At 43.2% G+C, this 12735-nt stretch overlaps 1 pseudogene; it reads right to left on the bottom strand.

The window, feature by feature from the left end:
• Window positions 1-235: 235 nt before the first annotated feature.
• Window positions 236-442, bottom strand: LOC142255458 (U2 spliceosomal RNA; annotated as a pseudogene).
• Window positions 443-12735: the final 12293 nt, after the last annotated feature.

Here is a 12735-nt window from a genome sequence, read left to right as displayed (position 1 = left end):
CTGCACGGGACATAGCAGAGTTGGTCAAGTTGAGTGGAGATGAGTTTGCTATTTGGCACAGCTTTTTGCATCAATAAAGCAAGTAAAAGGTGTGAAAGATAAAAAAAAGGGTGAAAGTGTGAAAAGTGAATTGGCCAAATTGAGGTGCATATAAAGTTTTTGCTTTCTTTCAATTCACTAATGGGGCTCATTTGAATCAGGTGAATTGAGTTCTGCTTTTGGAAACTGGGTTAAGAAGGGGTGCACCGGTCCTGGAGGTACTGCAATACCAGGTCAATGCGTGGAGTGGACAGAGCAAGATTTTTTCCATCTCCTTGTTCTAAAAATCCATTTAATATATGGTCCCCAGAGAGGGGACGTATCAGATATTAAACTGATAAGAACAGATTTAATTTTTTTTTTTTTCTGTTTATCAGTAGGACTTCAAAATAACAAAGGTGATCGCCTCCCGTTGCCTGGGAACCGTCCAGGCACAAGAGGGCTATGTGTCACCAGAAGGCGCACACACTTCCTCAAGGCCGGCAGACGTGCAATCCCAGGCACCTTCCAGTACCGACCAAGGTAGCGTCCTCCGAAACTACACTTGATCTTAGCCAAAAGGCCGAGAAGCTATAACCCGAATTGGTTACGGCCTTGAGTGGCACCCTGGCCTATACCGGACACATCTTAGGGAGAGGGAGACAAACCCACGCCTACAGAAGACATTTTGTCACCCAAGCCAACCCTTGAAAAGGCTGTTTTGCAGAGCAAAAACAAGAAGAATGGTGCTTTTTGCAGCCGCCGCCCACTGCAATGAATCTGAATAACTCCTCCTTTTGGACACAAGCACCTCCCCTCCCCCTTGCAGTCTTTCCAATTCATGATACAAAAAGACGGACGGACAGGACAGGACAGGACAGGCTGCCTGACTTTCCGTCACTGCCACCCTTTGCCATCCTTGTCCGTAGAAAGCCCTTTCATCATCCCCAAACCCTAATCTTTTCCCTTCCCTTCCCAGATGCGTCTCACTCCCTTTCATTAGGAAGTGAGCGCAGCCTTTTCTCCGTTCTGCACATGCGCGACGTTAAACACAAATGCGCAGGCGTGCGTTCCATTACCCTCACTGCATTCCACTCCCATACAGGAAGTGGGCGCAGCTATTACTACGGTCGCACATAAAAGAACCCACGGCCACCACTGCACATAGCTGACTCCACCACAGGACACCCACTTCTACACCAACGCAGGTAAGACAGGATCGGCACCTCTATGCTCCCGTTACAATCAGGCTCAGTCACCATGTGATAACGCTCTCAACTCTTTAGTTGCAGGCTCCCCTTGCTTCACCTCCACTGGCTGTGCTGCCATTTCCTCTCCCACCTGGAAGGTATACTTTATTCCACTATTTTCCTGTTTCTCTCTTCCCCCTTTTCCCATAACCTACTTTTATCTGCATTTGTGGGGTATCTATATGCTATTTACATCATAGTTTTATTCATTAATATGGAAGGGAAGAGTGCCCATGAGAGTGTTGAACTGCGGAGAGCAAGAGATTAAGCTGCTCCGATTTGCCACCATTGATAAGCTGTTCTCAGTAGATACACATGCTATCCAAACAGCAGCATCCACCATTGCTTCAGCCCACCCATTCAGTGACAGCTCACCAAGTCAGCCATAGGAGTGGTGTAAGGAATTACACGTAGGCACTGACTCCACACCTTCACATCACAAGAAGGGGGTCTAAAGGCTAGTGCAAGAATACGAGCAAGTCTTCAGCAAACATCCGCTAGACTTTTGAAGAATAAAAGGGGTCAAACACTACATCCCCACAAGTGCACACCCACCCATCAAAGAGAGATATAAGCCAAAACTACCTGCACATTACCAGTGTACCAAGGACATGTTGAGCAACATGAAGGAGGCTGGGGTTATCCGTGACAGTTGTAGCCTCTGGGCAGCTCCGTTGGTCCTGTTAAAGAAGAAGGACAGCACCACTCCCCTGTATTGAGGAATAGCTAGCTGCATTGAGAACTGCAAATTATTTTTCTACCCTTGATCTCACTAGTCGCTATTGGCAAGTGTCCGTTGCTGAGGCAGACCGGGAGAAGACCGCCTTTGCCACCCCGATGGGTCTCTGCGAGTTCAAAAGCATGCCCTTCGAGCTGTGCAATTTGCCAGGAACCTTCCAGAGGCTGATGGAATGCTGCTTGGGACACCGAAACTTTGAAACGGTACTGCTATACCTTTATGATGTTATTGTTTATTCTAAAGCAAACAAGATTTTAGGGTGTATAAAAAGGGAGATTAGATCCGGTGATCCCAACGTATTGTTACCCCTCTATAAATCACTTGTAAGGCCACATCTGGAATATGGGGTAAAGTCCTGAGCAGGTTGATAACCATTGGTTTGAGCATGGTAGGGTGTAGTGCGCATCTTCCTGCATCGGTAAAAGCTGCAGAAGTCCTTGAAGATTTCCGCTTCAAAGGCTGTGCCTTGATCTGTGAGGACTCTCTCTGAGTAGCCATGAGGTCTGCATAAGTGTGCTTGGAAGACCTTCGCTGCAGTATGGGCCATTAGATCTTTGACTTGTACCACAACCATAAATCTCGAGTAGTTGTCTACCATCGTAAGTGCATACGTGAGCTCGCCTCGATATTCTGCAACAAAACTCCCTTTTTCGATTTCAGTTTCAGCAAACACTCCTCTTCCTGTAGAAAATATTTATCATTACCTAAGACAGTCATTCTAATGCATGACAATATTAAGGCAATTTAGTTAAAACTTGTTTTAACTCACCTTTAAGGGGATTGATGTATTTCATGGTCAATCCAGGTTTGTCAGTGATGGCACTGACATAATGTATGGCGTCTTTTTCGGGCGTTATCCTTTGCCTTTTCATTGTGAAAATCCAGTTGCCTATATCAAAGCAAATTCTACTACTTGTAAAGTATGCAGAAAATGAAATGTAGAACATATAACATCAACTGCTTAGGAACGCATCATAGGTTAGTACTTAAAAGGATATTGTCATGTTCTAGTCATAATGCAAGCTGGACATTTTTCATGTTACCCTGTAATCGCCGGCCTGTTCTAATGCTCACAAGCCAAGATATAGGCTCAGCTGCTAAGGCTTCCCTCTGCCTTCTGAATGAAACTTGAATATGTCTGGGTCACTGTGTATATAGCAGGTGCTCAGAAAAAATAAGAGTCAATTCAATAGAAATAGCTCTGGCACACTATAGTGATCAATAACGTAAGAAAAGAACTCTTGGAATGCTGAAAATTCTTTATTTGTGCAAAAGGATAATTCATCCAACGTTTCGACCTTGTTTTTAGGTCTTTATCAAGGATAAAGTTATCTAAGATCATAAAGGGTTACAAAACCATATAAACACGTAATTAGTACATAGTACAACATAACAGTACAATATATTGCTAGTTGAGAGTACAATGGGTCAAATGACCATGATGCACATACAAAAAATTTTTCCAAAGCCATAGTGAAAACATTTGTACTGAGGAAAGAAAATTTCCACATGATCTATCTGGAGAAACATTCTGGATCAAACAACCAAAAATAGTCAAGCAGGTAAATACACACCTATATGGATAACAGGATGATATGTGTTCAATTGTATAGCGTCATTGCCATTAAGGTACAAATGGAAAACTTGCAATCCTATATAGTGAAGGAAATGAACACATATCATATCAAAGAACACAGGAACATGGGTGTGAGAAAAACCTCAATGTTTATACTTTGTTCTTTATAATGGTGTGAACATGTATATGTCTCAGTACCTTATGCACTTGAGAATTCTAGTGAGTAGATCATGAAAGCCTATTTCAGAACTGGAATCGGTAAATAATTGTAGGTGGAATCTAAATGAAAAGATGGTACAAGTGTTATCATGACACGTGGGCTATAACACAATGGACCGTGTGACAAAGAAGAAAGGAGAGAAAGAAGAGGAAGAAAATGCAACTACCTGTAACATTACGTGATAGTCACTGGTAAGTATCACTTGACAATTCAAGTGAAAAAGGATTCCTTTATTAAAGGGTTCTCAGTCGCCTCAGGATCATGAAATACTAGGGTAAATGATATGAGAATGGGTAAGAAGCACCACTAAAGGAAATATGAGATGCAGGACATATATCTATAAACCCCTGAACTACATGATAGAAACAAAAAGAAGAAAAAAGAAAAAAAAGAAGAAAGAAGAAGAACACATAGAATGCGGAAAGAGAATGGGTACAACTACCTGAGTTACTGCAGGGAGGCCCCTGGTTGGTATTGTGAGGGTTAGTGGAATTCCTTCACTGAAGGGTTCTCAGTTGCCTCAGGTTCGTGAAAAATGCTATAGACAAATAATGCCCGGAGAAAAGGGGTTCATATACAGCGAATAATGGTAATACAAGGTACATGTGTCACATGTAATAGTATATATATATATATTGTACTAAGCTCTACACCAGAAATAGAAAGTAGTCCCTCTGCCTTCTGTCTAGGTGCCCTGAGTTATGTCCTGTAAACTGTCACAGGGACCCAGACACACATGTGTAGTAGGGGAATATCCCTGCTGAGATGCCAGTGCTAGAGCACTCGTTTGCTGTGGAGTTGAACGCTATGTGAGCAGTTCTTACCTTCAATGAGCAGAAGTCTCTTTTTTCAGATTTCAATATCTCTGTGGGTATCTGGCAGAAATATGGAATACTCTTTACTGCTAAGACCCTGTACACCACTCCCACTAAAGGGGGCTTTACACGCTGCGACATCGCTAATGCGGAGTCGTTGGGGTCACGGAATTTGTGACGCACATCCGGCCGCATTAGCGATGTTGCTGCGTGTGACACCGATGAGCGATTTTGCATCGCTGCAAAAACGTGCAAAATCGCTCATCGGTGACATGGGTCTCCATTCTCGATTATCGTTACTGCAGCAGTAACGATGTAGTTCGTCGCTCCTGCGGCAGCACACATCGCTCCGTGTGACACCGCAGAAACGAGGAACCTCTCCTTACCTGCCTCCCAGCCGCTATGAGGAAGGAAGGAGGTGGGCGGGATGTTCCGGCCACTCATCTCCGCCCCTCCGCTGCTATTGGGCGGTCGCTCAGTGACGTCGCTGTGACGCCGCACGGACCGCCCCCTTAGAAAGGAGGCGGTTCGCCGGTCACAGCGACGTCGCCGGGCAGGTAAGTATGTGTGACGGGTCTGGTCGGTGTTGTGCAGCATGGGCAGCGATTTGCCCGTGTCGCGCAACAGATGGGGGCGGGTATCCACACTAGCGATATCGGGACCGATATCGCAGTGTGTAAAGTAGCCTTTAATAAACTGTGTAAAGGATTTTAAGTAAAAATCCACAATAAACCAGCGCTAGATGGGTTTTTATAATTTTATTAATAGACCACAAATAAAAAATTTTTTGGTATCCTTGTTTCAAGACAGAGTATTTGATAATATACAATACACTGATTATTACTAAAACCAAGGACCACATAAAACAAGGACCACATAAAATAAAAAATGAAAGTAATGAGAATAAAATTCTTTTGTATAACCAATTAACTTCGAGGTGATACAATATTCACATTGATTTAGTTTTACCAGTCTAATGTAATGCCCCGGCCGGTGGCATATATTTTGTTTGGTTAATAATTTAGACTTATACAATGAAAGATGTACTATACCACCCCTGGCTAACTTACAAGTTTTAAGTTGTACAATATAAGTTTGCGACGTTATATTCATATATAGGAAGGCAAACAATATTGGCAATTTAGTGGCACCCACCATACGTAATCTTACAGCACCTAATAAGGGAGGATTATTTGGCCTGACAGGTTTTTTTCCATGCAAAAGCTGTATAGTATGTAAGAATACAAAAAATATTTCACGGAAATCCTTCTTACAGGGGCAGTCAGAAGTCATGATTAGAGAATTTATTACATGTCAATCAAAGGGAGTAGTATATTGCATTCAATGTCCCTGTCAGAAAAAATACATTGGGAGAACTATTAGACCCCTATGGAAAAGGGTGGGTGAGCACATTAGAAGTGTTAAAAATAAATGTACTAAGCACCCCCTATCCAGACATTATGTGTTAAAACATGGAGGGTCCTTTAAAGGATCCCAAGTATGGGGCGTACAAAAAATAACTAAGGATTGGAGAGGTGGCGATTTCATTAAAAAAATGTCACGAGCAGAAAGCCAATGGATTTTTGAATTGAACACCTTGAAACCATATGGACTCAATAATGATATAGAACTGTTTGCTTTTAATTAATTTATATTTTTATAGGTAGAGGAGTAATAGGTACTGATAATAATACGGAGAGAAGGAAAAAAAAAAAAAAAAAAAAAAAAAAAGCGATTGTCATGGAGATATATGTGTATATATGCATAATATATATTAAAATTGGTGCTTCACTTGCCCAAGGTTGATGTAGATATAAGGGGCTTTTCATATTATAGCAAATTTATATTACACCTTTATGATGTCCTTTTGTTAAATTTATTGTTGAAAAAAAGCATATGCATATATACACATTGTCTTCCCAGTATATGATGATACAAGCAAGGCTATATATAGGTCTTTTTAGAAAAACCTTTAGAAAAACCTTTGCACATAATTATATTATATGGCTATTATGAACGGTCTTTCACAAATTGATATATGTAGTGGTCATTGAATGTTGGTTGAATTTAAACATTGTTTAATTTTATGCAAATTATAACCAATTAAATATATGCATAAATAGTGCTCTAGGCAACAGCTGAGTTATCCTTGAGGAAGGGGGCCGTTACACGCCCCCGAAACGCGCGTCGGATCAGGACTCTGTTTTTGCCTACCTCACCTGTGCGGTGATAACCTGCCAAGTAATCTCTCCCTCGTGTGGAATCAACCGGCTTCCACTGGACACGGTACGGATTGCCTGCTGGAGAGGTTGAGAGGTTACCGCTGACATTTCCTTTGTCTGCAACCAGGATACATTGGTACCTCCAGCGGTTCTGCATTGCTCGTTTGGAAGCGGATCGGAGCCTTGTGTGGTGCTAACCTGCCAAGCAACTTCCTCCTGTGTGGAATCAGTCAGCTGACACTGGATACGGTCTGGACTGCCCGCTGGAGAGGCTGAGTAGTTACCGCTGATCTTATTGTTGTCCGCAGCCAACATCTTGGTGCTTTCAGTGGCTTCGTACTGCTTGATTTCGAAAGTACATTTGGGAGAATACGGGACCGGCTGGTTTGTGGCCTTGTGAAGTGTTATAAAGGCTCTGTAAAGAGGGATGTCGGTAACCATACATCTCCCCCAGAGCCAGCACTAGTCGCGGCCACTGGCCTCAAAACGTCCGCTCTGGAAGTCTAACAGGTCAATCCTGTACATAGCGGTTCCAGCCTAATCAACGGAGAAATCCGGGGTGTTTTTTGCGGTCAAGTTGTTGTGAGGTTTATTCCCCCAGGCCCTGGGGGCGAATATAACGTCGCAAACTTATATTGTACAACTTAAAACTTGTAAGTTAGCCAGGGGTGGTATAGTACATCTTTCATTGTATAAGTCTAAATTATTAACCAAACAAAATATATGCCACCGGCCGGGGCATTACATTAGACTGGTAAAACTAAATCAATGTGAATATTGTATCACCTCGAAGTTAATTGGTTATACAAAAGAATTTTATTCTCATTACTTTCATTTTTTATTTTATGTGGTCCTTGTTTTATGTGGTCCTTGGTTTTAGTAATAATCAGTGTATTGTATATTATCAAATACTCTGTCTTGAAACAAGGATAGCAAAAATTTTTTTATTTGTGGTCTATTAATAAAATTATAAAAACCCATCTAGCGCTGGTTTATTGTGGATTTTTACTTAAAATCCTTTACACAGTTTATTAAAGGCTACTTTACACACTGCGATATCGGTCCCGATATCGCTAGTGTGGATACCCGCCCCCATCTGTTGCGCGACACGGGCAAATCGCTGCCCATGCTGCACAACACCGACCAGACCCGTCACACATACTTACCTGCCCGGCGACGTCGCTGTGACCGGCGAACCGCCTCCTTTCTAAGGGGGCGGTCCGTGCGGCGTCACAGCGACGTCACTGAGCGACCGCCCAATAGCAGCGGAGGGGCGGAGATGAGTGGCCGGAACATCCCGCCCACCTCCTTCCTTCCTCATAGCGGCTGGGAGGCAGGTAAGGAGAGGTTCCTCGTTTCTGCGGTGTCACACGGAGCGATGTGTGCTGCCGCAGGAGCGACGAACTACATCGTTACTGCTGCAGTAACGATAATCGAGAATGGAGACCCATGTCACCGATGAGCGATTTTGCACGTTTTTGCAACGATGCAAAATCGCTCATCGGTGTCACACGCAGCAACATCGCTAATGCGGCCGGATGTGCGTCACAAATTCCGTGACCCCAACGACTCCGCATTAGCGATGTCGCAGCGTGTAAAGCCCCCTTTAGTGGGAGTGGTGTACAGGGTCTTAGCAGTAAAGAGTATTCCATATTTCTGCCAGATACCCACAGAGATATTGAAATCTGAAAAAAGAGACTTCTGCTCATTGAAGGTAAGAACTGCTCACATAGCGTTCAACTCCACAGCAAACGAGTGCTCTAGCACTGGCATCTCAGCAGGGATATTCCCCTACTACACATGTGTGTCTGGGTCGCTGTGACAGTTTACAGGACATAACTCAGGGCACCTAGACAGAAGGCAGAGGGACTACTTTCTATTTCTGGTGTAGAGCTTAGTACAATATATATATATATACTATTACATGTGACACATGTACCTTGTATTACCATTATTCGCTGTATATGAACCCCTTTTCTCCGGATATTATTTGTCTATAGCATTTTTCACGAACCTGAGGCAACTGAGAACCCTTCAGTGAAGGAATTCCACTAACCCTCACAATACCAACCAGGGGCCTCCCTGCAGTAACTCAGGTAGTTGTACCCATTCTCTTTCCGCATTCTATGTGTTCTTCTTCTTTCTTCTTTTTTTTCTTTTTTCTTCTTTTTATTTCTATCATGTAGTTCAGGGGTTTATAGATATATGTCCTGCATCTCATATTTCCTTTAGTGGTGCTTCTTACCCATTCTCATATCATTTACCCTAGTATTTCATGATCCTGAGGCGACTGAGAACCCTTTAATAAAGGAATCCTTTTTCACTTGAATTGTCAAGTGATACTTACCAGTGACTATCACGTAATGTTACAGGTAGTTGCATTTTCTTCCTCTTCTTTCTCTCCTTTCTTCTTTGTCACACGGTCCATTGTGTTATAGCCCACGTGTCATGATAACACTTGTACCATCTTTTCATTTAGATTCCACCTACAATTATTTACCGATTCCAGTTCTGAAATAGGCTTTCATCATCTACTCACTAGAATTCTCAAGTGCATAAGGTACTGAGACATATACATGTTCACACCATTATAAAGAACAAAGTATAAACATTGAGGTTTTTCTCACACCCATGTTCCTGTGTTCTTTGATATGATATGTGTTCATTTCCTTCACTATATAGGATTGCAAGTTTTCCATTTGTACCTTAATGGCAATGACGCTATACAATTGAACACATATCATCCTGTTATCCATATAGGTGTGTATTTACCTGCTTGACTATTTTTGGTTGTTTGATCCAGAATGTTTCTCCAGATAGGTCATGTGGAAATTTTCTTTCCTCAGTACAAATGTTTTCACTATGGCTTTGGAAAAATTTTTTGTATGTGCATCATGGTCATTTGACCCATTGTACTCTCAAGTAGCAATATATTGTACTGTTATGTTGTACTATGTACTAATTACGTGTTTATATGGTTTTGTAACCCTTTATGATCTTAGATAACTTTATCCTTGATAAAGACCTAAAAACAAGGTCAAAACGTTGGATGAATTATCCTTTTGCACAAATAAAGAATTTTCAGCATTCCAAGAGTTCTTTTCTTACGTTATTGATCACTATAGTGTGCCAGAGCTATTTCTATTGAATTGACTCTTATTTTTTCTGAGCACCTGCTATATACACAGTGAGCCAGACATATTCAAGTTTCATTCAGAAGGCAGAGGGAAGCCTTAGCAGCTGAGCCTATATCTTGGCTTGTGAGCATTAGAACAGGCCGGCGATTACAGGGTAACATGAAAAATGTCCAGCTTGCATTATGACTAGAACATGACAATATCCTTTTAAGTACTAACCTATGATGCGTTCCTAAGCAGTTGATGTTATATGTTCTACATTTCATTTTCTGCATACTTTACAAGTAGTAGAATTTGCTTTGATATAGGCAACTGGATTTTCACAATGAAAAGGCAAAGGATAACGCCCGAAAAAGACGCCATACATTATGTCAGTGCCATCACTGACAAACCTGGATTGACCATGAAATACATCAATCCCCTTAAAGGTGAGTTAAAACAAGTTTTAACTAAATTGCCTTAATATTGTCATGCATTAGAATGACTGTCTTAGGTAATGATAAATATTTTCTACAGGAAGAGGAGTGTTTGCTGAAACTGAAATCGAAAAAGGGAGTTTTGTTGCAGAATATCGAGGCGAGCTCACGTATGCACTTACGATGGTAGACAACTACTCGAGATTTATGGTTGTGGTACAAGTCAAAGATCTAATGGCCCATACTGCAGCGAAGGTCTTCCAAGCACACTTATGCAGACCTCATGGCTACTCAGAGAGAGTCCTCACAGATCAAGGCACTGCCTTTGAAGCGGAAATCTTCAAGGACTTCTGCAGCTTTTACCGATGCAGGAAGATGCGCACTACACCCTACCATGCTCAAACCAATGGTTATCAACCTGCTCAGGACTTTACCCCATATTCCAGATGTGGCCTTACAAGTGATTTATAGAGGGTTAACAATACGTTGGGATCACCGGATCTAATCTCCCTTTTTATACACCCTAAAATCTTGTTTGCTTTAGAATAAACAATAAAATCATAAAGGTATAGCAGTACCGTTTCAAAGTTTCGGTGTCCCAAGCAGCATTCCATCAGCCTCTGGAAGGTTCCTGGCAAATTGCACAGCTCGAAGGGCATGCTTTTGAACTCGCAGAGACCCATCGGGGTGGCAAAGGCGGTCTTCTCCCGGTCTGCCTCAGCAACGGACACTTGCCAATAGCGACTAGTGAGATCAAGGGTAGAAAAATAATTTGCAGTTCTCAATGCAGCTAGCTATTCCTCAATACAGGGGAGTGGTGCTGTCCTTCTTCTTTAACAGGACCAACGGAGCTGCCCAGAGGCTACAACTGTCACGGATAACCCCAGCCTCCTTCATGTTGCTCAACATGTCCTTGGTACACTGGTAATGTGCAGGTAGTTTTGGCTTATATCTCTCTTTGATGGGTGGGTGTGCACTTGTGGGGATGTAGTGTTTGACCCCTTTTATTCTTCAAAAGTCTAGCGGATGTTTGCTGAAGACTTGCTCGTATTCTTGCACTAGCCTGTAGACCCCCTTCTTGTGATGTGAAGGTGTGGAGTCAGTGCCTACGTGTAATTCCTTACACCACTCCTCTGGCTGACTTGGTGAGCTGTCACTGAATGGGTGAGCTGAAGCAATGGTGGATGCTGCTGTTTGGATAGCATGTGTATCTGCTGAGAACAGCTTATCAATGGTGGCAAATCGGAGCAGCTTAATCTCTTGCTCTCCGCAGTTCAACACTCTCATGGGCACTCTTCCCTTCCATATTAATGAATAAAACTATGATGTAAATAGCATATAGATACCCCACAAATGCAGATAAAAGTAGGTTATGGGAAAAGGGGGAAGAGAGAAACAGGAAAATAGTGGAATAAAGTATACCTTCCAGGTGGGAGAGGAAATGGCAGCACAGCCAGTGGAGGTGAAGCAAGGGGAGCCTGCAACTAAAGAGTTGAGAGCGTTATCACATGGTGACTGAGCCTGATTGTAACGGGAGCATAGAGGTGCCGATCCTGTCTTACCTGCGTTGGTGTAGAAGTGGGTGTCCTGTGGTGGAGTCAGCTGTGTGCAGTGGTGGCCGTGGGTTCTTTTATGTGCGACCGTAGTAATAGCTGCGCCCACTTCCTGTATGGGAGTGGAATGCAGTGAGGCTAATGGAACGCACGCCTGCGCATTTGTGTTTAACGTCGCGCATGTGCAGAACGGAGAAAAGGCTGCGCTCACTTCCTAATGAAAGGGAGTGAGACGCAGCTGGGAAGGGAAGGGAAAAGATTAGGGTTTGGGGATGATGAAAGGGCTTTCTACGGGCAAGGATGGCAAAGGGTGGCAGTGACGGAAAGTCAGGCAGCCTGTCCTGTCCTGTCCTGTCCGTCCGTCTTTTTGTATCATGAATTGGAAAGACTGCAAGGGGGAGGGGAGGTGCTTGGAGGAGGAGGAGTTATTCAGATTAATTGCAGTGGGCGGCGGCTGCAAAAAGCATCATTCTTCTTGTTTTTGCTCTGCAAAACAGCCTTTTCAAGGGTTGGCTTGGGTGACAAAATGTCTTCTGTAGGCGTGGGTTTGTCTCCCTCTCCCTAAGATGTGTCCGGTATAGGCCAGGGTGCCACTCAAGGCCGTAACCAATTCGGGTTATAGCTTCTCGGCCTTTTGGCTAAGATCAAGTGTAGTTTCGGAGGACGCTACCTTGGTCGGTACTGGAAGGTGCCTGGGATTGCACGTCTGCCGGCCTTGAGGAAGTGTGTGCGCCTTCTGGTGACACATAGCCCTCTTGTGCCTGGACGGTTCCCAGGCAACGGGAGGCG

Source organism: Anomaloglossus baeobatrachus, chromosome 10 (assembly GCF_048569485.1).
Source record: "Anomaloglossus baeobatrachus isolate aAnoBae1 chromosome 10, aAnoBae1.hap1, whole genome shotgun sequence".
Classification (NCBI taxonomy): Eukaryota; Metazoa; Chordata; class Amphibia; order Anura; family Aromobatidae; genus Anomaloglossus; species Anomaloglossus baeobatrachus.
This window is presented reverse-complemented; position numbering and strand designations above follow the sequence as displayed.